This window comes from Pristiophorus japonicus, chromosome 1 (assembly GCF_044704955.1).
Source record: "Pristiophorus japonicus isolate sPriJap1 chromosome 1, sPriJap1.hap1, whole genome shotgun sequence".
Lineage (NCBI taxonomy): Eukaryota > Metazoa > Chordata > Chondrichthyes > Pristiophoridae > Pristiophorus > Pristiophorus japonicus.
In genome coordinates, this window is record NC_091977.1 from 267079568 (window position 1) to 267104560 (window position 24993).

Genomic DNA, 24993 nt, shown 5'->3' on the forward strand with positions numbered 1-24993 from the left:
GGGAAAGTCTTCGCAAGAATTATCCTCAATCGTCTTCTCTCTGTGGCTGAAGAGCTCCTCCCGGAATCGCAATGCGGATTCCATCCACTAAGAGGCAAAATGGACATGATCTTCACCACACGCCAACGACAAGAGAAATAAAGGGAACAGCACCAATCCTTGCACATGGCCTTCTTTGACCTCACAAAGGCCTTTGACACTGTCAACCATGAGGGATTAAGGAATGTCCTCCTCCATTTCGGCTTCCCCCAAAAGTTTGTCACCATCCTCCATCTGCTCCACGATGACATGCAAGCCGTGATCCTGACCAATGGATCCACCACAGACCCAATCCACGTCCGGACCGGGGTCAAGCAGGGCTGCATCATCGCACCAAGGCTCTTTTCGATCTTCCTTGCTGCAATGCTTCATCTTACCCTTAACAAGCCCCCCGCTGGAGTGGAGCTAAATTATAGAACAAATGGGAATCTGTTCAACCTCTGCTGCCTCCAGGCCAGATCCAAGGTCGTTCCATCATCTATCATTGAACTACATTTATACTGGTAAATTACTGTCAACAAACTGTTTTTTACACAATCACTTTTTTAAAAATCCAGAGAAGACCCCCTCTGCACTGTCCAAAGAACAACATGTGTCCAGGTCTCTGTCAATGTTGTTATCAACCAGCTACCCGAAATTTTAAGAGCAAGGCCTGAGGATGACTTTCCAACTAATTTCGGTCACTTTTTGTGAATTAGCGTTTCCCAGTGATATGGCTATGACTGGTGACCCAGCAGGGTTTGGGCACAAACTCAAAATCTACCACTTTGTGCCACATGCATTGTTCTCTAATGCACTGCTATCTGTAGACTGGTTTTATTCATTGTTATGTGCTTCCACAAAGGAAAGTACAGCTTTGAGAGCTGCTGTGAGCCAAAGCCATTTTTATAATGTCTGCCAGGTTTTTAAGTATCCCTGGATCCTGTTGTATTCAAAAGGTCGCATTCACAATTCCTGGGGCAACTTTACTGGTACAAACACAATTGCATATCTGTGCAAGTTAAAATAAGTATGAAATTGGTCTGATCAACAAGACTGTACATGTTTGTTAAATAAAAGTTGCTTCAAATCTTTGATGTTCAAACAAAGTGTTAATTCTTTTTGTAATAATTACAAATAAATATTTATAAATATTTCTAGCAGGCCATGAGCCATATCAATTCTGAAATATTTTCCCATTCCATTTGATGACATTCAGTAAAAAAGTGAGGATTACTAACAAAAGTATTTCCTCCCACAAATAAAACACTGCTCGACAGGGACATTGGGCCATAATTTGCTGTAGCAGGGCATCTGATAGTGTCTGCCGTTAGTTAGATTTGCTCTTGCATGTTTAGGTTTTCAAATTTCTGCGTGGCAAGTTGCTGAAAGTGCGAGCTGATAAGGTCACAGTGCATAAAACAGAGCATCTGGGACCAGAGTGAACAGTGTATCCTTAACCAATCAGATTGAAGAATTGTGAAATTAACAGCACAAGGACTGAGAAGGAAGTGTCAATTAGAATGGGTGAATTCAATGTCAGATCAGGTAAAGAAAGAGAAAGAGAGGGGGGAAGAAAGATTGGATTAAAAGAGAAAGAAAGAAAGAAAAAAAGACAAAGGAAAAGTAAAAAAAAAAATGACATTTAAAAAAATATCCATCTATTAAAACCTGAAGGAATGAGACACCACTCTTGTAATAGTTGATTTTCAGTGCCAGAGAGTTGATTGGCAGTAATTAACATTTTTGACGTTGTTGACTTCACTTTTTGTGGTGAGCTTAGTCTGCATTAACCACGCAAATACAGCAACTTCACTCCATTCAACGTATTTCAATGGATAGACAGACAGCGAGATCCGTTTTCATGATTAAGGTAGAGACGAGAATAACAAAGAATAAAGGGAATGGGATAGATATTTGAGAAGGTGGGTTATAAAAGGATATGGGGGGGGGTAGGTGGAGAAATGGCCTTCTTGTGCTTTAGTTCCCATAATTCTATGAAAACTCTCCTTTATTGAATCCAAGCCCAGGAGTGGTTTAGAAATGTTGCCGCTGAGCTGAGTTTAGGACGATGTGCCCTGTGAGAAGTGCCCTAAACACCAAAAGAAGTGCCCTTTTCCAATCTCTCAGTTTATTTCAGGGCAATCTTTGAAATAGTGCCATAGTATCTTTTATGTCCACCTAAGAGGGCAGACGGGGCCTCAGTTTAACATCTCATTGAAAGATGGCTCCTCTGACAGTGCAGTACTCCCTCAGTACTGCACTAGATTGTCAGCCTAGATTTTTGTGCTCAAGTTTCTGGAGTGGAACTTGAACTCGAGGCAAGGGTGCTACCAACTGAGCCAGGGCTGACACTCTTGCTGTCAGCATGGACCTCTTGCTATCCCGCCAACCTCTCCCCTCAGCACTGAATGATAGCACCTCCAACAGTGCAATGCTCCTCCAGTACTGCACTGGAGTGTCAGACCAGATTTTTGTGCTCAAGGCTCTAGAGTAGGACTTCAACCCACAGCCTCCTAACTCAGAGACAAGAGTACGACCAACTGAGCCACGGCTGACACAAACACAGAACCCGAGTCCAAAACTAAAGTCCAAGGAGATAGGAGAGAGATGCAATAACATGGTCAGATGTCATGTGTTCAGATATCATATGGTTAGAACGTCACATGACTAAGCTTCCAGGACTGCCTTAATCCTAGTTAAGATGTGAAAAATAGTTTTGTTGAACAGATCCTCATGTAAAAACACCATGTGAAACAACTATTGTATTGAAGGCATTTGGCAAGGTGCCACATAAATGTTCACGGGGTTGGGGGTAATATATTAGCATGGATAGGGGATTGGCTAACTAACAGAGAATGGAGAGTCGGGATAAATGGTCCATTCTCTGGTTACAACCAGTAACTTGTGGGGTGCCGCAGGGATCAGTGCTGGGACCCCAACTATTTACAAACTATATTAACTTGGAAGAAGGGACTGAGTATAACGTAGCCAAGTTTTCTGACAATATAATGATGGGAGGAAAGGCAATGTGTGAGGAGGACACAATAAATCTGCAAAAGGATATAGACAGGCTAAGTGAGTGGGCAAAAATTTGGCAGATGGGAGTATAATGTTGGAAAGTGTGAGGTCATGCACTTTGGCAGAAAAAAAAATCAAAGAGCAAATTATTATTTAAATGGAGAAAGATTGCAAAGTGCCGCAGTACAGTGGGACTTAGGGGTACTTGTGCATGAAACACAAAAGGATAGCATGCAGGTACACAGCAAGTGATCAGGAAGGCCAATGGTATCTTGGCCTTTATTGCAAAGGGGATGGAGTATAAAAGCAGTGAAGTCTTGCTACAGCTATATAAGGTATTGCTGAGGCCACACCTGGAATACTGCGTGCAGTTTTGGTTTCCATATTTACGAAAGGATATACTTGCTTTGGAGGCAGTTCAGAGAAGGCTCACTAGGTTGATTCCAGGGATGAGAAGATTGACTTATGAGGGAAGGTTGAGTAGGTTGGGCCTCTATTCACTGGAATTCAAAAGAATGAGAGGTAATCTTATCGAAACGTGATCTTATGAGGGGGCTTGACAAGGTGAATGCAGAGAGGATGTTTCCACTGATGGGGGAGACGAGAACTAGAGGGCATGATCTTAGAGTAAGGGGCCGCCCATTTAAAACAAAGATGAGGAGAAATTTCTTCTCTGAGGGATATAAATCTGTGGAATTCTCTGCTTCAGAGAGCTGTGGAACATTGAATAAATTTATGGCAGAAATAGACAGTTTCTTAAACGATAAGGGGATAACGGGTTCTGGGGAGCGGGCGGGGAAGTGGAGCTGAGTCCATGATCAGATCAGCCATGATCTTATTTTTTTTTTATGTTCATTCTTGTCAGATCAACTCCAGCGCCAAAGATTACTTTGCTACTACACTTGATCTTAGCCAAAAGGCCGAGAGGGGAAGCTGCACCGTTCCTGGAAACACTGCAATACCAGGTTGAGTGGACGGAGCAAGCCCCTGTTCCATCTCCCTGTTCCAAAAAACAAGTTAATATTTGGTCCCCAGATAGGGGATATTAAACTGATAAGAATAGATACTACACTTGATCTTAGCCAAAAGGCCGAGAAGCGATCATTTTGGAAGGAACATTGAAAGCTTGAATCACCTTTCCTAATTTGCTTTCCAAGGCCAATACTGCCCTCCGAAGCAAATACTTTCTTTTGAATACTGTGAAGCTGCTGTAAGTTTTTTGGACACGACAAATACATAAGAACATAAGAAATAGGAACAAGAGTCGGCCATACGGCCCCTCGAGCCTGCTCCCCCATGATCTTATTGAATCGAGGGGCTGTATGGCCGACTCTTGTTCCTATTTCTTATGTTCTTATATATTTGTCGTGACCAAAAAACTTACAGCAGCTTCACAGTATTCAAAAGAAAGTATTTGCTTAGGAGGGCAGTATTGGCCTTGGAAAGCAAATTAGAAAAGGTGATTCAAGCTTTCAATGTTCCTTCCAAAATCCATGTAAAATGTGCCCTTTCATATATAATATCATCTATCCTTTTGCTTGAATTCAGAAGTACACAGAATTGATTACGATGTTTATTTATGCAACGCAGTCTGGCTCTTTATTTGAAAAGATGCAGTCAAAGTTGATTGGTAGTAAAGCAGGCAGAGACTTTGTAGAAAAGACTTAAAGCCCCCCAAATTTACTGGGGTACAGGGTAGTGCTGTTGTGGGGGGGGGGGGGGGGGGGGAGATCTGGAAATCCTGGAATGCAGAGGTCCTGATGAATTTAACATCAGGGCCTCTATCATTTTGCTACTTCATTTCCCGCTCAGCAGCCAGCCAGATTGACAGGCTGGCCAGCAGGAAAGCAAGCAGTAGAAAGCAACAGTTCCCGGCAAAGGAGGGAGAGCACAAGGCAGAAGAGGGAGGTGACGTACCGGTAATTGGAGGGGTGGGGAGGAAGTGGGTACTGGGAGCGATCACCTTTTGAAAGTCCATATACACATCATCAACCGCAATACCCTCAACGTTACTTAATCAAAGAACTCAATCAAGTTTGTCTGACACGATGTGCCTTTCATAAATCATAGCTGGCTGTTGTTTATTGATCCATGTTTTTCCAAGTCACAATTAATTTTGTCCCGGATTATGGTCTCCAAAAGTTTCTTCACATGTGTAACATTTACAACCCTCCAGTCCTCCAAGGAGGATTGAAAGATTATGGCCAAAGCCTCTGCAATTTCCATCCTAACTTCCCTGAGTAACGTAGAATGCATCCCATCTGGACCTGGAGACCATTCTACTTTGAGCACTGCTAACTTTTTAAGTACCTTTATCTTTATTTTTATCCTATCCAAGTTCGCTACCTCCTCCTCCTTTAAAAGCAACATCCTCTTCTTTTATAAAGACAGATGCTAAGTACTCATTTAGTACCTCAGCCATGCCTTCTGCCTCCACAAGAAGATATCCTTTTTGGTTTCTAATCAGCCCTACCCTTCCTTTGACTATCCTAGATCATTAGTTGATCTACCTAAATAATTTCCTGACGTACAAGTAATTTATCCAAGCAAAAGTATTTCCAGATTTCAATTTAGTGCTAGGTATGTATCTCCATATTGCTGAATTCAAACTCACAGAAGTGACTTAATTTATTAGTGCTATCAAATTGCAGTATCTTTAATACTGCATTTATTCTGAGTTCTAATGCCTATAGCCAGTACATGAACCCATCAGGCCAGTTCAATTTGAGCTGTCCTGTTAAGGGGTATGGTAGCATAGTGGTTATGTTACTGGACTAGGGATCCAAAGGCCCAGACTAAAGATCTCAAGATGTGAATTCAAATCCCACCACTGCAGCTGGGGAATTTAAAAAATCTGGAATAAAAAGCTACTTTTGCAATATTTTTTTGTTTTCTCCCCTCCCAGGGCCTGCCTTTTTGGTGGTAATAGTCCTCGGGCTAAAGTTGGCGAGGACTGCGGTTTCCACCGCGAATCCTCGTGCAACGGCAATTTTTACCGTTAGGGACATTTTGTTGCCAATTTACCCCTTTAAAAATTGCGGTATTTTTAAATGGTATTTTTTTGCAAAAAATGCCCCCCAAAAAACTGCAATCACCAAAAGACCAATTTCTAGCCCAGTCTCAATTCCCAGTCTGTGCTGAATTAGTTAATTGGCGAAGCGGGGGGGCGGGGAGGAGAGAAACAAAAATAGGGTTCCCTACTTCCGTCGCTGTCCCGAGATCGCTGCTAGAAAGTGTAATTGTATGGACACCAAGTCAGATTTGATGCTTTTCACTATAGAATAGCTTGCCTCCGATCTGTGTCGAGATTCAGACAGGAGTGATAGATACTTGTGAGAAGTAACAGGGAACTGCCAGTACCCATGGAACAATACCTCAGCCTGAATCAGCAATTTTAGAGAGAACATTTAAAAAGAGAGAAAACAGGAACATTTGAATGGTGTTAGCACCTTTATGCCAATATAAATTGTCATTTAGGAGATTGTATTGTATTGTATTGGGGTGGGGACCGTTTATTATTTAGGGACTGGTGCTGCAGGTAGCTGAGTTTCAGGTGCACAGCTGCTGAGAGAAACGCTGCTTAAAAGAGTTAATACCCACTCATGGAGAATTATGTCAAAATTAAGACAGAAGTTAGAGGTTTTTTTTCCACATAAATAATACTCAATGATGGTTCACTAAATGTTATTGTAGCTGGGGACATATGGCTAATTTAACCTGCCAGGTGTTTCTAGGAAGTTCTTTAAATATGTTTTTGATACTAAAATAATGCCAACATCTTCAGTACTTGGTGAGCTCACAATTTATTTTTGTGCATAGATTTTACAGAAACTAAGTAGAAAAATAGTAATTACATTCCTATCTCTACAATCGAAACAAGGTTCTTCATAAAGAGAGCAAGTCAATTTCTGTTATGCTCTATGGAACTAAGAGTTAAACATAAGAACATAAGAAATAGGAGCAGGAGTAGGCCATTTGGCCCCTTGCGCCTTCTCCGCCATTTAATACGATCATGACTCAGGTCCACTTCCCTGCCCGCTCCCCATAACCCTTTAATCCCTTATCGTTTAAGAAACTGTCTATTTCAGTCTTAAATTTAATTCAATGTCCCAGCTTCCACAGCTCTCTGAGGCAGCGAATTCCACAGATCCATACCCTCTGAGAGAAGAAATTTCTCCTCATCTCAGTTTTAAATGGGCGGCCCCTTATTCTAAGATTATGTCCCCTTGTTCTCGTCTTCCTTATCAGTGTAAACATCCTCTCTGCATCCACCCCGTCAAGCCCCCTCATAATCTTATACGTTTCGATAAGATCACCTCTCATTCATCTGAATTCCAATGAGTAGAGGCCCAACTATTCAACGTTTCCTCATAAGTCAACCCCCTCATCTCCGGAATCAACCTTGTGAACCTTCTCTGAACTGCCTCCAAAGCAAGAATATCTTTTCGTAAATATGGAAACCAAAACTGCACGCAGTATTCCAGGTGTGGCCCCACCAATACCCTGTACAACTGTAGCAAGGCTTCCCTGCTTTTATACTCCATCCCCTTTGCAATAAAGGCCAAGATTCCATTGGCCTTCTTGATCACTTGCTTATCTGCATACTAACCTTTTGTGTTTCATGTACAAGTACCCTCAGGTCCCGCTGTACTGCAGCACTTTGCAATCTTTCTCTATTTAAATAATAACTTGCTCTTTGATTTTTTTCTGCCAAAGTGCATGACCTCACACTTTCCAACATTATACTCCATCTGCCAAATTTTTACCCACTCACTTAGCCTGTCTATGTCCTTTTGCAGATTTTTTGTGTCCTCCTCACACATTGCTTTTCCTCCCATCTTTGTATCATCAGCAAACTTGGCTACGTTATACTCAGTCCCTTCTTCCAAGTTGTTAATATAGATTTTAAATAGTTGGGGTCCCAGCACTGAGCCCTGCGGCACCCCACCAGTTACTGATTGCCAACCTGAGAATGAACCATTTATCCCCACTCTTTGTTTTCTGTTAGTCTATCCATGCTAATATATTACCCCCAACCCAGTGAATTTTTATCTTGTGCAGTAACCTTTATCTGGGGATGTTATTATATGAATAGCGAAGCATTCTTCCTAAACTAGAAGGAATCCCAGATCACAAATGTCGACTTATTTTTTTAAGTAGAAAATTTAATTATGTTGACTATTTGCATGTAATTTGACAGTCGGCCACTGTGTCCTTGCCTTCTTGCCGTCGAGCACCAACTTCCACAATTTTTGCTGAATTTGGCAGAGCAGTACTTGGGTATAACCTGCAGAGCAGGCTGATTGAGGTTGGGAATTCTGGGAATGTGGTTCCCCCGTGCAGTGTGGGAGAGAGCGGATTCTCCCCGTGCCCTAAACTTTGAGTTGGGGTCCAGAGGGCATCTGGATTAGGGAATCCTGAGCAGGCTAATATACCAGCTTTTTAAAGATCTGAAGCACTGAGTCACTCCCCTTGACAAAGGACTAAGATCAGTTACTTGCAGATCCAGGCTATTTGTGTGCCAACTGAACCACATGATAAGGGTCAGGCTCTAACAGATTTGGCTGACCTGAAAGGCCACACTCCTCCTCAAAACCTACAGAAAGCAATTCCACTGTGTCACACTTAACATGGCACTGGAATATCTACCAACCAGAAACTGCATAACAAGTTAAATATATGCTTTTGCATAAGATGGAAAATTTATACCATTGTTTGGTAGTCAAAGTAGAAGGGAGATCATCTTAAATGCTATCATCAATGCTAAGTATTACAGGTGGAGGGGGAGTACTTGATATAAAAGTAGTGTCCTCGGTAGTCATCCTACTCCTTTCAGTTATGCTTGATTTAAAATTAAAGGTAATGTGCAAGTAGGAGGATTAGAAAATGATCTTTTTAGCACTTTACATGCTGATTGTACTCACGATGCTATTGTTGAACAGAGCCCTACTGCAGCATGGCAATTACAATATTCATTCTGCCTCAATTTTAAAATTCTCATCCTGGTTTCCAAATCCTCCATGGCCTCGCCCCTCCCTATTATATCAAGTATTCCACCTCCATCTGAAGTACTTAACATTGATGATAGCATTTAAGATGATCTCCCTTCTATTTTAAGTCCCAAACAATGGCATAAATTTTCCATTTTATGCAGAAGTATATCTCTCCCTGGCAACTGTGAGGCTGAACCAGACTGTTCGCAACCTTGGTGTCATACTGACCACGAGATGAGTTTCCGACCACATATCCGCGCCATCACTAAGACCGCCTATTTCCACCTCCGTAACATTGTCCGACTCCGCCCCTGCCTCAGCTCATTTGCTGCTGAAATGCTCATCCATGCCTATGTTACCTCTGGACTTGGCTATTCCAACCCACTCCTGGCTGGTCGCCCACATTTTACACTCCGTAAACTTGAGGTCATGCAAAACTCTGCTACTTGTGTTCTAACCTGCACCAAGTCCCGATCACCCACCACCCCTGTGCTCGCTGACCTACACTGGCTCCTGGTTAAGCAACATCTCGATTTCAAAATTCTCATTCTTGTTTTCAAATCCCTCCATGGCTTTGTCCCTCCCTATCTCTGTAATCTCCTCCAGCTGTACAACCCTCCAAGATGTCTGCGCTCCTCCAATTCTGGCCTCTTGAGCATCCCTGATTTTAATTGCTCCACTATTGGCAGCCGTGCCTTCAGCTGCCAAGGCCCTAAGCTCTGAAATTCCCTCCCTAAACCTCGCCACCTCTCATTCTCCTTAAAACTTACCTCTTTGGCCGAGTTTTTGGTCATCTACCCTAATATCGCCTTATGTGGCTCGGTGTCAAATTTTGTTTGATAATGCTGCTGTAAAGCGCATTGGGACGTTTTACTATGTTAAAGGCACTTTGCAATCTTTCTCTATTTAAATGCAAGTTGTTTTTGTACGGAACCAAACACAGAAATGTCTAGCTACAGTTGGCAAGTACAGTGCTGGAAAGTCATTTCCAATCTTCCTTGTTGCTCAAAAGAATGTAACCGGAGCAAAACTTCTGCACAATGTATTTGCCTAACTGAACAGATTTTTTTGGCATTGTGCAGCACTGGCCTCCAACTTCACTTTTCAATATACTGGCCCCAACCTCTTTTGGAGGGGAGTAATGTTTGCTGCAGCATCCCAGACAATGAAAAGTTTGAATTTCCTGATATTTCTCGGAAGACTGTTTCTGCCATTAAAGGCCTTGAAACCATCAACTTGTCTTGAAAGTAAAGGGGTTACTTTATTTATGGGACCCCTTATATTTGAGCATATATGGTATATTTTGAATGGAAAGGCCTACAGTATGTTTCAGAAGCTCCTTGGTAGATACATTCACGGCTGCAAACCTTTCAGCCATAATCTTGGGTAAGGAGAGAGCTGGGGGAGTTCTCATGTAGTAGATATTCCAACACCAAGTACTGAGACATCAAAAGTTCCAAAAGCATGGACCACTAGTCAAGGTTGTAGAATCCAGAAGAGAATCCTTGGAAGGAGGAAGAGGAAAAATGTCTGAAAATCTGATCCAGATCTTTGGATGGACACAGAACAAAGAACATTAGAAAGGGGATCACAATAGTAGGGAAGAAGTCCTGGTTAGGGAGTTTCAGGAGCATGGTGCTAAATTAAAAAACAGGACCTCAAGGGTGTTCCCTCTCCCGATGACTAGGCGAGCCACAAACTAATTGCCATAGGATTAAACAGATCAGGAAATTAAATTAAACGGATGGCTGAAAGAGTGGTGTGGGAAGGACAATTTCTATTTAATGGGACAGTAGCCCCAGTGCTGCGACAGGAAAGGGCTAATTCACTGGGACGAATGAGACCAAGATCATTGCGGAAATGATAAATATGACTGTTTACAAGACTGTACCAATAAAGCGGGGGGGGGGGGAAAGAGTCCAGCCAGAAATAACAGTAACAGGAGGATATGAAAAAGAGCATATAAGGACAATGGTCAGAGTACAAAAAGTGTTAGAAAGATTACGGCCCTAGAATTGGTGTCTCTCTGATGACATCATAATCCATTTGAAAGACCCTACAACTTCCGGGTTTCCGCAAGTGCGAAATCCAGAACTTACGATCTGTCAAGGTACGCCTTGACAGATCATCCGAACTGCATGGAAACTCAGTATTGCTGCTGCAGAGTTGGGCTATTTGCCCAATAACTGCCTAGCAATTTCCACGAAATTCTTATAGCTGGCAAAAGCAGGCATAGGGCCTGCTTTTATCAGTGTAAGGCTAGATATAAGCCTTAAATTACACATTTAAAAATCAAAAATTATGCACATACATTTTAAATGAATTTATGCAAATATTGGTCCAGATTAAGATGTTTAAAATATTAAAAAATTACATTTTTATTGAGGTTGATGCAATGACTTACGAATTAAATTGCAATTCATACATATATATTTATTAGAATTATGTACATTGTATAATTATTTGAGGATTCCATTGCATATCATTAGGGAATTCCCTTTGTAAATGATTGTAATGGAATCCTTCATTGTGATTAGTGTGTGTGAGTGTGTGTATGAGAGGGAGGGAGATTGCGAGAGCGAGAGTGTGTGAGAGAGTGTGTGAGAGAGTGTGTGAGAGAGTGTGTGAGAGAGTGTGTGAGAGAGTGTGTGAGAGAGTGTGTGAGAGAGTGTGTGAGAGAGAGTGTGTAAGAGAGTGTGTAAGAGAGAGTGTGTGAGAGAGAGTGTGTGAGAGAGTGTGTGAGAGAGTGTGTGAGAGAGTGTGTGGGAGAGTGTGTGGGAGAGTGTGTGGGAGAGTGTGTGAGAGAGTGTGTGAGAGAGAGTGTGAGAGAGAGTGTGAGAGAGTGTGAGAGTGTGAGAGAGTGAGTGTGAGAGAGTGAGTGTGTGAGAGAGTGAGTGTGTGAGAGAGTGAGTGTGTGAGAGAGTGAGTGTGTGAGAGAGTGAGTGTGTGAGAGAGTGAGTGTGTGAGAGAGTGAGTGTGTGAGAGAGTGAGTGTGTGAGAGAGTGAGTGTGTGAGAGAGTGAGTGTGTGAGAGAGTGAGTGTGTGAGAGAGTGAGTGTGTGAGAGTGTGCGTGTGAGAGAGTGTGTATGAGGAAGTGTGTGTGAGGGAGTGCGTGTGAGACAGAGAGTGGGTGTGAGAGACAGAAAGTGCGTGTGAGAGACAGAGAGAGAGAGAGAGAGAGAGAGAGAGTGTGTCTGTGTGCTTGTGTGTGTGAGGTCCATGTGATCCCAGGGACGCTTTCAAACCACCTGCGTCCCTGGGATCTGTGGGCCTTTACGTGCCTGGAGGCCCAAGACCACAACTCTACGCAGCCTGGATGCAGGTTCGTAATGGTTTCACGGGTCGGGAGTGTACTCCGGAGGTACGTCTCCGACTGCAAATTTGAGCCCAGCATAAATGCTCCTTGAACAGAAAAGTTGAACAAAAGTAATGAATTACCTGTTAAAAATAAAGCACGAGTGGTTAAAGAACAATTATATTGTTTGTATAGCAATGTATAAACCATCTGCAACTAAAAGTGTGATATGCCAATAAGTGTGAGAAATACACCATCAGAACATATGGACAAGGTGGGGACAGTTATCCAAATAAGAGTTCTGGATCAAATGCATGTAGCATAAGAAATAAAACAAGTGAATTAGAAGCACAAATTCACCTTGAAGGTTATGATGTAGTAACCATTACAAAGACCTGGCTACAAGGTGAAAACAGTCTATCCAAATTGCAGTCTAGTCTTAGGGTCCTCCAAGAAAATCCTGTAGATCAATACTGAAAGTCATTGAAGAAAATCCACTCCTATCTAAACTCTAATTATCCTCATTTCCATGTGTAAAATGGTGCTATAATAATCACTAGATGCAGGGATGTAATATTCTGCAACCTCTAGCATATGTTGAGGTGGTCTAATTGATAACAGATGACAGATAATACTCATATTATTTGTACATAAAATAGAATCTTTTGATTTCTCCCTAAAACTTATTCTGGGTTTAGCTGGAAGCAAAATATGATTGAATGGACACCACTGCATACTTGACAGCTCGTCACTTGAATGCTGAACCTGACCTTGCATGACATCAATATGCTGAGTATAGTGTAAAAAGACAGAAATAAATTATTCATGTGTGCTCTACACTTCAACATATTTGAGACAGAAATGTGAACTGCATTGCACTAAGTCTCCCAGTTTAAACTCTTGCTAAAATTGAGGGAATTGATTAAAGGGGGATTAAAATGGCAAAAGAGGATTGTGCAGACATGGCAATGTCACATCTAAATCAAAAGTGCTTGCTACTTTTTGAAAATTATTCAGATTAATGTTACGTTAACTACCGTAGATATTGTTTTCTTCATTCAATAGAATTCCTCTAAATAGGAATTTGAATGTGGAGGACAGCAAATGAGAACATATTTTAGTGCAAATCCTTGGTTTTATTCCAGATTGTTTTCACACTGAAGTTTATTTTTGTTACGCTCATAATAAAGGATGAAACTGAGTACTGTATGCAATGAGTAAGTGCGACCTTAGCTCCTTTAATTAAACTCCAGAGTGCTGGTACAACGTGGGTGGCCTGCTTATATACAGTGCTCCCAAGGGATGCTGGGATCCCTTGGGACTCCAACAGGTAGGCCCTCTGGTGGTGGTGTGATACAGGTTGCCAAGGGTTACATACATAACAATTTTACATCAATATTTTGCAATAAACATTAAATTTTTTTGTAAAGGTGCAAATTTTGTAGTGTTTAGGGCAGTGCAATTATATACATAAATGAAAAGTGCCAATTCCGAAAGAAAATAAAAAAACAAAGACCATGCGCTAAATTTTACACTTTTGTGCAGATCACCCAAAAATGGGCGTTATTTCCAGTGTGGGCAGTAAAAATGGGTTTTCAGATCGCCGGCTTGTCGCCCTTTTTCAAAGCCCCTAGTCTCCATTTTTGAAATTGGGCGTTACCACGAGTGATATGAAAAGGGCATTAGTGTTAAATCTCTCTGACCTTCTGCCGTAAAACGTCACTGTCCTTAGCAACGGCATGGCAACGCTCGTTTCCTGCGATTCAAGAGGTCAGGGTTCTTCATTACATGCGCAGAAGAGACGACAAAGAGAGAGGGAGCAGAGAGGGACTGAAAACACGTGTGGGCGTGGTGTGTTTGTCTGGCTGCTGTGGGAGCACGAGGGAGATTCACCAGCAGCAAAAAGCCTACTCAGCACCAAGAACATAGTTGGTATCGAGTTTTTGTTCAACAAATAATATATAACATGGAAGGGATGGAGGATGCCCTGGAGCAGGTAGCCAGAAACACTCATGGCAGAGGGCTCCCAGTGGTCCCGGAGCGCAGCACTTCATCCCAAGGTGCCGCACCCCCATTGTCAACCACACATCAGAGCCAGGAGCAACATCTGGTTTCTGGCTCGGAACACGTTCCCACTTCGGGACGTCCTCTCCTTTATCCATCCGAGCAGCGGTTCGGCCGTCATCCCCCCAATGAAGCATCGCCTGAGGAGCTCCTCAGCCAGGAGGCTTGGAGTCAGGAGGGGAAAGGGAAGGGGAAGGGGTAGAGATGGGGAGGAGAAGCGGGGGGGGGGGGGGGGGGTGAGGGGAGGGTTGGTTTTCACTTATGATTCCAGACAAATGTTCGATTTAAATGTTTTTTATTGAACAAAACCGTGTTGCGCATTGGTTCAGATAACTGCACCGTTACACGTTGGTGATTCCTTATCAAAGGGTATAATTACACTTACGAACATAAGAACTAGGAAAAGGAGTAGGTCATACGGCCCCTCGAGCCTGCTCCGCCATTCAATAAGATCATGGCTGATCTGATCATGGACTCAGCTCCACTTCCCTGCCCGCTCCCCATAATCCCTTATCCCCTTATCGTTTAAGAAACTGTCTATTTCTGGCTTAAATTTATTCAATGTCCCAGCTTCCGCAGCTCTCTGAGGCAGCATATTCCACAGATTTACAACCCTCTGAGGAGAAATTTCTCCGCATCTCTGTTTTAAATGGGCAGCCCCTTATTCTAAGAACGTGCCCTCTAGTTCTAATTTCCCCCATCAGTGGAAACATCCTCTCTGCATCCACCTTGTCAAGCCCCCTCATAATCTTATAGGTTTCGATATAATCACCTCTCATTCTTCTGAATTCCAATGCGTAGAGGCCCAAACTACTCAACCTTTCCTCATAAAGTCAACCCCCTCATCCCTGGAATCAACCTAGTGAACCTTCTCAGAACTACCTCCAAAGCAAGTATATCCTTTCGTAAATATGGAAACCAAAATTGCATGCAGTATTCCAGGTGTGGCCTCACCAATACCTTATATAGCTGTAGTAAGACTTCCCTGCTTTTATACTCCAACCCCTTTGCAATAAAGGCTAAGATACCATTGGCCTTCCTCATCACTTGCTGTACCTGCATACTATCCTTTCGTGTTTCATGCAAAAGTACCCCGTGGTCCCGCTGTACTGCGGCACTTTGCAATCTTTCTCCATTTAAATAATAACTTGCTCTTTGATTTTTTTATGCCAAAGTGCATGACCTCACACTTTCCAACATTATACTCCATCTGCCAAATTTTTGCCCACTCACTTAGCCTGTCTATATCCTTTTGCAGATTTTTTGTGTCCTCCTCACACATTGCTTTTCCTCCCATCTTTGTATCATCAGCAAACTTGGCTACGTTACACTCAGTCCCTTCTTCTAAGTCGTTAATACAGTTTGTAAATAGTTGGTGTCCCAGCACTGATCCCTGTGGCACCCCACAAGTTACTGGTTGCCAACCAGAGAATGAACCATTTATCCTGACTCTCTGTTAGTTAGCCAATCCTCTATCCATGCTAATATATTACCCCCAACCCCATGAACTTTTATCTTGTACAGTAACCTTAACGTCAATCAACTTAAACTTTAACTGTCACCAAGGTGATGCCCACCATTGATGTATGATCTGCACACCCAGCAGTGTGTCAGCCTTGTATATACCACCAACGTTCTTTCAGGCAAAGCGCTCATTTATGAGCTCCTGACGCAAGAGTCTTGTCTTGCAGCTATCTTGCCACCACGGGCCCTTTCATGCGGTCTACAGGGGGGCGGAGGCATGGCTTCAGCGTTAGTCTGATTGTCTGGGCCAATGTCAGCATCCACCTCCTCGTCCTCCTCTTCGTCTCTCTGCTGAGGTGGACTGTCAGACTCTTGTGGCAATTCTTGTCCCCTTCTGATAACCAAGTTGTGCACCATGGAGCACACCACCACGAATTGAGCTACCTGCTCAGGATGGCATTGGAGCTCGCCTCCTGAGTGGTCCAGGCATCTAAAGCGCTGCTTAAGCACTCCAATCGTTTTCTCCACGATATTGCGAATGGCTCTGTGGCTCTCGTTGTATCGTCTCTCGGCTTCGGTGTGGGTGTAACACAGTGGGGGGTCATCAGCCAGGTGGCGAGGCCATATCCTTTGTCACCAAGCATCCAGCATTGACCTTGTGGCTGATTGGTATACAAGTCAAATACAGTGCTCTCATGCAGGATGCTGCCTCGAAATTTGGCATTCACTGCCATAATAATTTGCTGGTGGCCTAATCTGAGGAAGGACGTTCTTGCTATTGAGGGAGTGCAGCGAAGGTTCACCAGACTCATTCCAGGGATGCTGGACTGACATATGAGGAGAGACTGTATCAACTGGACCTTTATACACTGGAATTTAGAAGGATGAGAGGGGATCGCATTGAAACGTATAATATTCTGACGGGCCGGGACGGGTTAGATGCGGGAAGAATGTTCCCGATGTTGGGGAAGTCCAGAACCAGGGGACACAGTTTTAGGATAAGGGATAGGCCATTTAGGACTGAGATGAGGAGAAGCTTCTTCAATCAGAGAGTTGTTAACCTGTGGACTTCCCTGCCGCAGAGAGTTGTTGATGCCAGTTCATTGGATGTATTCAGGAGGGAGTTAGATATGGCTAAAGGGATCAAGGGGTATGGAGAAAAAGCAGGAAAGGGGTACTGAGGTGAAGGATCAGCCATGATCTTATTGAATGGTGGTGCAGGCTCGAAGGGCCGAATGGCCTACTCCTGCACCTATTTTTTATGTTTCTATGTTTCTAACGAGTTGCACATTCAGGGAGTGGAATCCCTTGCGGTTCCTGAAAACCTTTGCATCCTGAAAAGGTGCCCGCATCGCGACGTACATACAATCTATTGCTCCCTGCACCTTGGGGAAGTTAGTAATTCGGTAGAATCCTGAAGCCCTCTCAGTCTGAGCCTCCCTGGTCATAGGGAAGCTGATAAAGTCCATCCTGCGTGCGTACAGGGCTTCAGTGACCTGTCCAATGCAGCAATGTGTGGCATGCTGAGACTGACCGCAAATGTCGGACAGTGCAGTATTGATAGTGCTGGCAGGCTGCAGATCTCCCCTTCTGAGCTGGCATAACTCAGATGATAACCTCTTTGTGGAAGCGCAGTCTCCGAAGGCAGGTGGTGTCGGGCAAGTTGAGGTAAGACCACTTCTCCCTGTACTTGCGGGGGGTGTAACGTCTGGTCCTCTTGATCAGTCTGGCATGTCTTACATTGGGCACATAATGCTGTGGAGTGTGCCTTCTGCCATTTCGAGTCTGCAGCATGTAATTGGTCATCAAGAAAAGGTGAGAAAGGACAGGTCCTGTTCCAATAGCTATCTATTTTCCACCGATTGGTCACAAAGAATGTCCCGATGAAGACATCTATTAAATTCCAATCGTTCACAGTATAATGAAGATGTTTGTTCAGATATTCCCATCACCTCCAAAGAACTCCAGAGTGCATCCGAACTCCCCCGAGGTTGAAGCAGAGCAACCTTTTAAATGATGCGACATGTGATTTAGAACATGGCACCCACACCACTGTGTTTCGATCAGAACAGTTCCACTTTTTCTGAGCGGTGTTTTGGGCGAGCGATATTGTGGGCGAGGTGTGTGCGAGGTGGTGAAAGCCACACTGGATGATCTCCTTGGCGTTAGTTTCTGCAAATGTGATCTTTACGACAAAAAACAGTGGGCGGTCGGTATTATTGAATCTCGGCGGTAATTACGTGCGGAAAGTAACGCTGGCCACTATTATGGCCATTGATTTCGCCCATTCTGATGATTCCGCCCAAAAAAAGTGGGTGGGTGGTATTATTTTTTCCCAGCGTTACACACATGGGGAAAGTAACGTTCAGCGATAAGTGTCCGAAAAATGGGCGTCAGTTTCCATTTTGTGGCTAAATGGGCGATATCTGTGCGTTATACGTTATTTCAGCGTTAAAATGGACGTTAAGTATGTGTTATGCATGCAAAAAAAATGGAAAATCTAGCCCCATGTCACTTATCATGTTTGGTAAGAAATTGAAAAAACATAACTGAACATTGAGTTGATATGTTCATGTTCAAGGACAGAAAGTCTACTGATGTGCTTAGTTTGGTACATAGAAGTGTCCTTCTATGCCTGTTTTGAAAAGGGACCCTGAAGATAGAAAGAAAATAACTTGTTCAATTTTGGGATTTCATCAAACTTTAAAGTAGGAAGAGGTGCCAGTTCTTTAGATTTTCAAACACCAAATCTGATATTGCTAATTTACACTGGTCCGGAATTTGCTGTGGATAACAACAGCACCGAACAGCATTCACTGATATTACCCCATTGAAACTGACCACAACTTCTCAAGATGTAGAGCATGTGCCTCCTTACGCGGAAATCCAGAAGTTGCGGTCGATTATTCGCTGCTCCGACACTGGCTGCGCTGTGTGTCCCTCCCCAATAGCCGGCAATCAGAGTAATCTGTGAAACTGATGAAAACTTGGGCTTATCCATGGTAATATTGCTGTTAAATACCCCATTAAAAGTTAGACCCATGTGAGAGCTGCAATCTTTCTCTTGCTCTCTCTAACGTTTTTAAAAACTTAGAATAAAAGGAACTTATTCACTTCCTGATTTCCGGCCTGTGAGAATTCTGCATTGTGATTGGCTGCTTAGACAGCTTGTTGACATCACAGCAGCTCACGTTAAGGATTCCCCATTAACTTTCACTTATTTCAAATGAACGGCGGAAAAGCCAAACTTCTCACAAGAGATCGCGAGATCTTTTTGGGGAGCTTACTTCGGGGCCAGCGGAGAGCGCCTTTGCTTTGCCGCTGACTGCAAATTACGGGACAATATCTGAAGGTAAAAAAAGTAATTATATTTCGTTAAAACCTGCATATCTTAAAAACTGCTGGGATTCTACATTGGTTTTTATTTTTAAAAAAGGTATACCACAAAAATGTAATATACAAACAATGTGGTGTCACTAGATATATAAAAAGAAAGGTCTTCTGGCCGATTTGCACCATAACTTGTCAAAATGCAGGTCACAAATTTCAATCAGACTACTGAAAACATATAAAATGAGGTGAAAGGCAAGCTATTCCTCAGGATACAAATCATCTATGTTCTGAAGGGTTATTAAGGTATTGATCTGCAAAGCGACTGAATCCACAGAAATGTCTTAGGTACAAAAGAAAATAAGCTCTTAAGTCAGTTATTTCAAGTGAGTTTATACACCTGTTTCCAAGGAATTGAGGCGGTGATGCAGGATTCAAACAGCACAAAAGCCCAAGAGATTTCTTGGCATACAACTTAGCGCATCGTCGATCTGGCTAGTTGGCTCCGAAAGGAATAGTGGTGTTAAATAAATTGCTAATTCCTGTTTGGAATGGGCAAATCCTTGGATATGCCCAAAAGATGAGAAACTATGTCCTTCAGCATACTGTCCAGCAAGAATAACACAGGAATATAGTAGGGGGAAAAAAACATTCAAACCATTCAGCTTGTTCCATCACTCAAGTTCTGCTTCGGGATCCAAAAAATGGTCATACCGTTCTACCTCAAACTTATCTCCCTTTACACACACTAAATCAATTCTGTATAATAACATAGACTGAGTTGAGGGCAGAGACAAAGCTAAACTGAAAACAGGTTCAGAAGCTGAACAAATTCTCTTCTCAACACTTCTACTGAGCCTGTGCTTGTAATATTATCGACTATATTTTCCTCGTTTTCAAATGGAAATGAAGCATATAGATATAAAATATAGAGACAGATATAGAAATAGGCAAGAGAGAGAGATAAAGATATAGGGCTAGAGCCTACACTTTTGAGCTTATCGCCCAAAAATGGGCGTTATTTCCGGCGTGGGCGGTAAAAAAGGGTTTTCAGATCGCCGGCTTCTCGCCCATTCTCAAAACACCTAGTTTACATTTTTGAAAATGGCCGTTACCGTGAGCGATATCAAATGGGCGGTAGTGTTAAATTTTTTTGACCTTCTGCCGTAAAGTGGCCATCCTGAGCAACACTCGATTCCCGCGATTCAGGAGTTCAAGGGTCATCATGACATGCGCAGAAGAGGAGACAGAGAGAGAGGGAGCTCAGAGGCACTGAAAGCGTGTGTGTGCTTGTCTGGCTGTTGTGGGAGGCACGATGGTGATTCACCAGTCGCAAAAAGCCTACTAAGCACCAAGAACATAGTTGGCACCGAGATTTTGTCCAACAAACGAGATATAACATGGAAGGGATGGAGGAGGCCCTGGAGCTGATAGCCAGGAACAGTGGTAGCAGAGGGCTCCCAGTGGCCCCGAGCACGGACTCCACCCCTAGGTTTCGTACTACCACTGCGAATGACAGATGAGAGCAAGGACGGGATCCTGCTTCTGCATAAGAGAATGTTGCCCCCTCGGCACATCCCGCTCCCATACCTGTGCACCCACCACAACTGCCTTCATCCCCCCCAATGAGGCACCGCCTGAGGAGCTCCATGGCCAGGCGCTGTGGAGCGAGGAGGGGAAGGGATAGAGGCGGGGAGAAGAAAGAGAGGGTGGAAGGAAAGTGAGGTGCATGTGCTCAGGTGATGGCTGTGTTATATCTCCATCTGGGTGTATGCAATTTGTTGCAATGTATAGGGGCTGGGGACCACGCTCCTGCTTTGCCTTTGTATTCTGAGTTGCTGGACATGTTGACCATGTGATTTATGTCAATGCTGGAAAAAGTGGGATGTGGGTGGGGATTGGGTGTTATTGGCTGTGTCACTCATGATTTCAGACCAATGTTGATATTAAACTTTTGTTATTGAACATAACCTTGTTGCGCATTGTCTCAAATAGCTGGACCGTTACACACTGGTGATTCCTTACCATGAAAGGGCTAAATACAACTTTACATCAATCAACGTAAACTTTAACTGGCACCAAGTTGATGGGCACCATTGATGTCTGAGCTGCACACACACAGCAGTGTGTCAGCGTTGTCACTCACATCAGCGCTCTCAGGCAAATCTTTCCAATATCAGTTCCTCACCTAAGAGTGGGATTTAACAAATGCCAGCCACACCGCTGGCATCCGTCCCGGTTAGTTCCACTTTTTGTGGGCGGTTTTTTGAGCGGGCGATATTCTGGCCGATATGTGTGCGAGGTGGTGAAATTGACGGTGGGCGATCTCCATGGCCGCTAGCTTGGGTAAATATGCTCTTTACGACAAAAAACAGTCGCAGGGCGTTATTACTGAATCTCAGTGTTAAGTCCGTGAGGAAAGTAACACTGGGCGATAATATGAGCGTTCAAATCGACCATTCTGCTGATTCCGCCCCAAAAAAGTTGGCAGGTGGTAATATTTTTTCTCGGCATTAAGCACATGGGGAAAATAACACTCGGCGATAAGTCTCCTAAAAAAGCCCATCAGTTTCCATTTTGTGCCAAAATGGGTGCTCTCTGGGCGTAATACGTCAATTTCAGCCGTTTAATAGGCGTTAAGTGGGCGTTAAGCAGGCAAAAAATTGGAGTTCTAGCCCCATAGAGATTAAGCTTAGTGTTAGTTGTTTATAAACACTTTTAAAACACCCTGTACACTCAGAGAAACAAATGAATTTCCATGTACACAATGCTGGAATATTGGCAGTTCTTATTTGTAGTATTGTTGGAAGGTGCATGAGTGGCTACATATGTACGGTGAATGATGCCCTATGCCTTGCAGGAGTCATCAATGTAGAAGAACTGTAGTTGTTTTTGCTCTTTCAGGTAATTGCTGAAGTTTATGTAGGTGAGTGGGTGAAATAAGGTTTCAGTTACCTCTTTAATAAAGCTGTGTTCTCCAAACTATTACATGGAACAACTGAGGATAACTTGAAATAAGGTGAGATTTGCTTAAAACTGTTGCTCTATGTTCACTTACTCGCTATAACTAAAACAGCTTCATGATTTGTATCTGGCCTTATCTCACTGATGTGTTCCTGAGTTTGCCTTTTGGGGGATTGGAGAAAGATTCCAGATTACAAAGGGTTTCACTATTACATTCCCGGATCACACTCACTATTTTATGCCGAGATATTGGGTGGAAAAAGCAAACAGTTGGTCACAAAGGACGTGAGGTCCATTTATGGAAGAGACCAGTGATGCTTAAACCGAGAGAATATTGAGAGCAAACCCCAAACTTCTAACAGTCAAAAACAAGACTTCCTGCACACATAGGTAGCAGACTCTTATGGTAAAACTGCTCCCTGGAATAGTCTACTCGCCAAATCATGCTCCTCCTTTATTCTCTACATTCTTGGGCTGACTCATCCTGCTCCTGCCAAACTGGAGATGCCCAACATCAGGGCTCATTTTTCATTTGTATTCCTTCCACACCCCCATATATTTATATACAAATTTATCACGACTGGTTTTGAACAAGCAAATACAATGTCAGCAAGAGTCAGTAATGGTAATAAAGGGGTGAAAAGCATGTTGCTGCTTTCTGCTGGCTTTGCTCTCCTGTACGTGCACATGTATTTTTTACGCTAAAGTTACAAACACAGAGGAAAATATTCTCCACAGCTGACAATCTATTCCAAAATTAAATTACGCTAAGCTTGAAGTGGTTATTCAAATATGCAGCGCTACAAGCTGCAGGAAAAATGCAGGGAACAGCACCAGCCCTTATACATGGCCTTCTTCGACCTTACAAAGACCTTTGACACTGTCAACCGCGAGTGTCTATGCAGTGTCCTCCTCCGTTTCAGATGCCCCCAAAAGTTCATCGCCATCCTCCGCCTGCTCCACGATGACATGCAAGCTGTGATCCTTACCAATGGATCCATCACAGACCCAATCCACGTCCGGACCGGGGTCAAACAGGGCTGCATCATCGCTCCAACACTCTTCTCAATCTTCCTCGCCACCATGCTTCACCTCACAGTCGATAAGCTCCCTGCTGGAGTGGAACTAAACTACAGAACCAGTGGGAACTTGTTCAACCTCCGCCGTCTCCAGGCCAGGTCCAAGACCACCCCAACCTCTGTCGCCGAGCTACAGTACGCGGACGACGCCTGCGTCTGCGCACATACAGAGGCTGAACTCCAGGACATAGTCGACGTATTTACTGAGGTGTACAAAAGCATGGGCCTCATGCTAAACATCAACAAGGCAAAGGGGTCTTCCACCAGCCTGTCCTTACCACACAGCACTGTCCCCTCCTAGTCGTCATAATCCACGGCGCAACCCTGGACAACGTGGACCACTTCCCATATCTCGGGAGCCTCCTATCAACAAGAGCAGGCATTGATGCCGAGTTCCAACACCGTCTCCAGTGCGCCAGTGCAGCCTTTGGCCGCCTGAGGAAAAGAGTGTTTGAAGAATAGGCCCTCAAATCTACCACCAAGCTCATGGACTACAGGGCTATAGTGATATCCGCCCTTCTGTATGGCTCAGAAACTGGACCATGTGCAGTAGACACCTCAAGTCGCTGGAGAAATACCACCTAGTCTCCGCAAGATCCTACAAATCCCCTGGGAGGACAGATGCACCAACATTAGCGTCCACAACCAGGCCAACATCCCCAGCATCAAAGCACTGACCACACTTGATCAGCTCCGCTGGGCAGGCCACATAGTTTGCATGCCAGACACGAGACTCCCAAAGCAAGCGCTCGACTTGGAACTCCTTCATGGCAAACGAGCCAAAGGTTGACAGCGGAAACGTTACAAGGACACCCTCAAAGCCTCCCTGATAAAGTACGACATCCCCACTGACTTCTGGGAGACCTTGGCCAAAGACCGCCCGAAGTGGAAGAAGTGCATCTGGGAGGGCGCTGAGCATCTTGAGTCTCGTCGCCGAGAGCATGCAGAAATCAAGCGCCGTCAGTGGAAAGAGCGTGCGGCAAACCAGTCCCCCAACCCCTTCCCTCAACAACTATCTGCCCCACCTGTGACAGAGACTGTGGTTCTCGTATTGTACTGTACAGCCACCTAAGAACTCATGTTAAGAGTGGAAGCGTCTTCCTCGACTCCAAGGGACTGCCTATGATGATGATTCAAATACAGTTTTGTCTTGTAACAACTTATATTGATGTCTTTGGATACTCCCATTCTGATTTTATACAAAACATCACACAAAGCCGATCTCATCAATTTCTGCAACTACCCATGATGTGTTCATTTCTCGATATCAGTTAGATCTGAAGGTTTAGTGCATACTGCCACTGAACACACATTGCAGTTTTATCACACACTTTAAAAATACATCATAGAGAACACAGATTGCTTTTCCAAACAGGTTTTGCTATTATAAAAGTCTCTAATGGAGAGAGTGGGTAGGACAATTTATTGTTAATTACTTTGTCAAGCAAAACGCAGTGTCTGAAAATAATTACGAAAAAGGGTCACATATCCTGCACTGATTCCTAAGCTTCTAAAGTTATTTCTCTCTCAAATAGTACAAAAAATATACTTAACCCTTCACTGTACTAACTGCTAAATCAATTTGCTTACAGTTGGACGAGAATGTTCTAGATTCCATAAACTAAAACAAGTTGGGATTAGTTAGGTGGATTCTTGAAAACTTTACAGGACGCTATCCAAGTTTTCAGTGTGTGTATTTCATGAGTGCAAGAAAGGGAAAAGAGTTCATGAACTAATATAAGGAAGCTAATCTAGAAGGTTGGGG

At 43.5% G+C, this 24993-nt stretch overlaps 1 protein-coding gene and 1 pseudogene across 4 annotated transcripts in view; both read right to left on the reverse strand.

Annotated features, from left to right (window-relative positions):
• LOC139270369 (lysine-specific demethylase 4C-like) overlaps positions 1–24993 on the reverse strand; it is a 632979-nt gene that overhangs the window by 151055 nt on the left and 456931 nt on the right. The gene's annotated exons all lie outside the window — the stretch shown is intronic.
• Positions 3968–4141, reverse strand: LOC139278771 (U2 spliceosomal RNA; annotated as a pseudogene).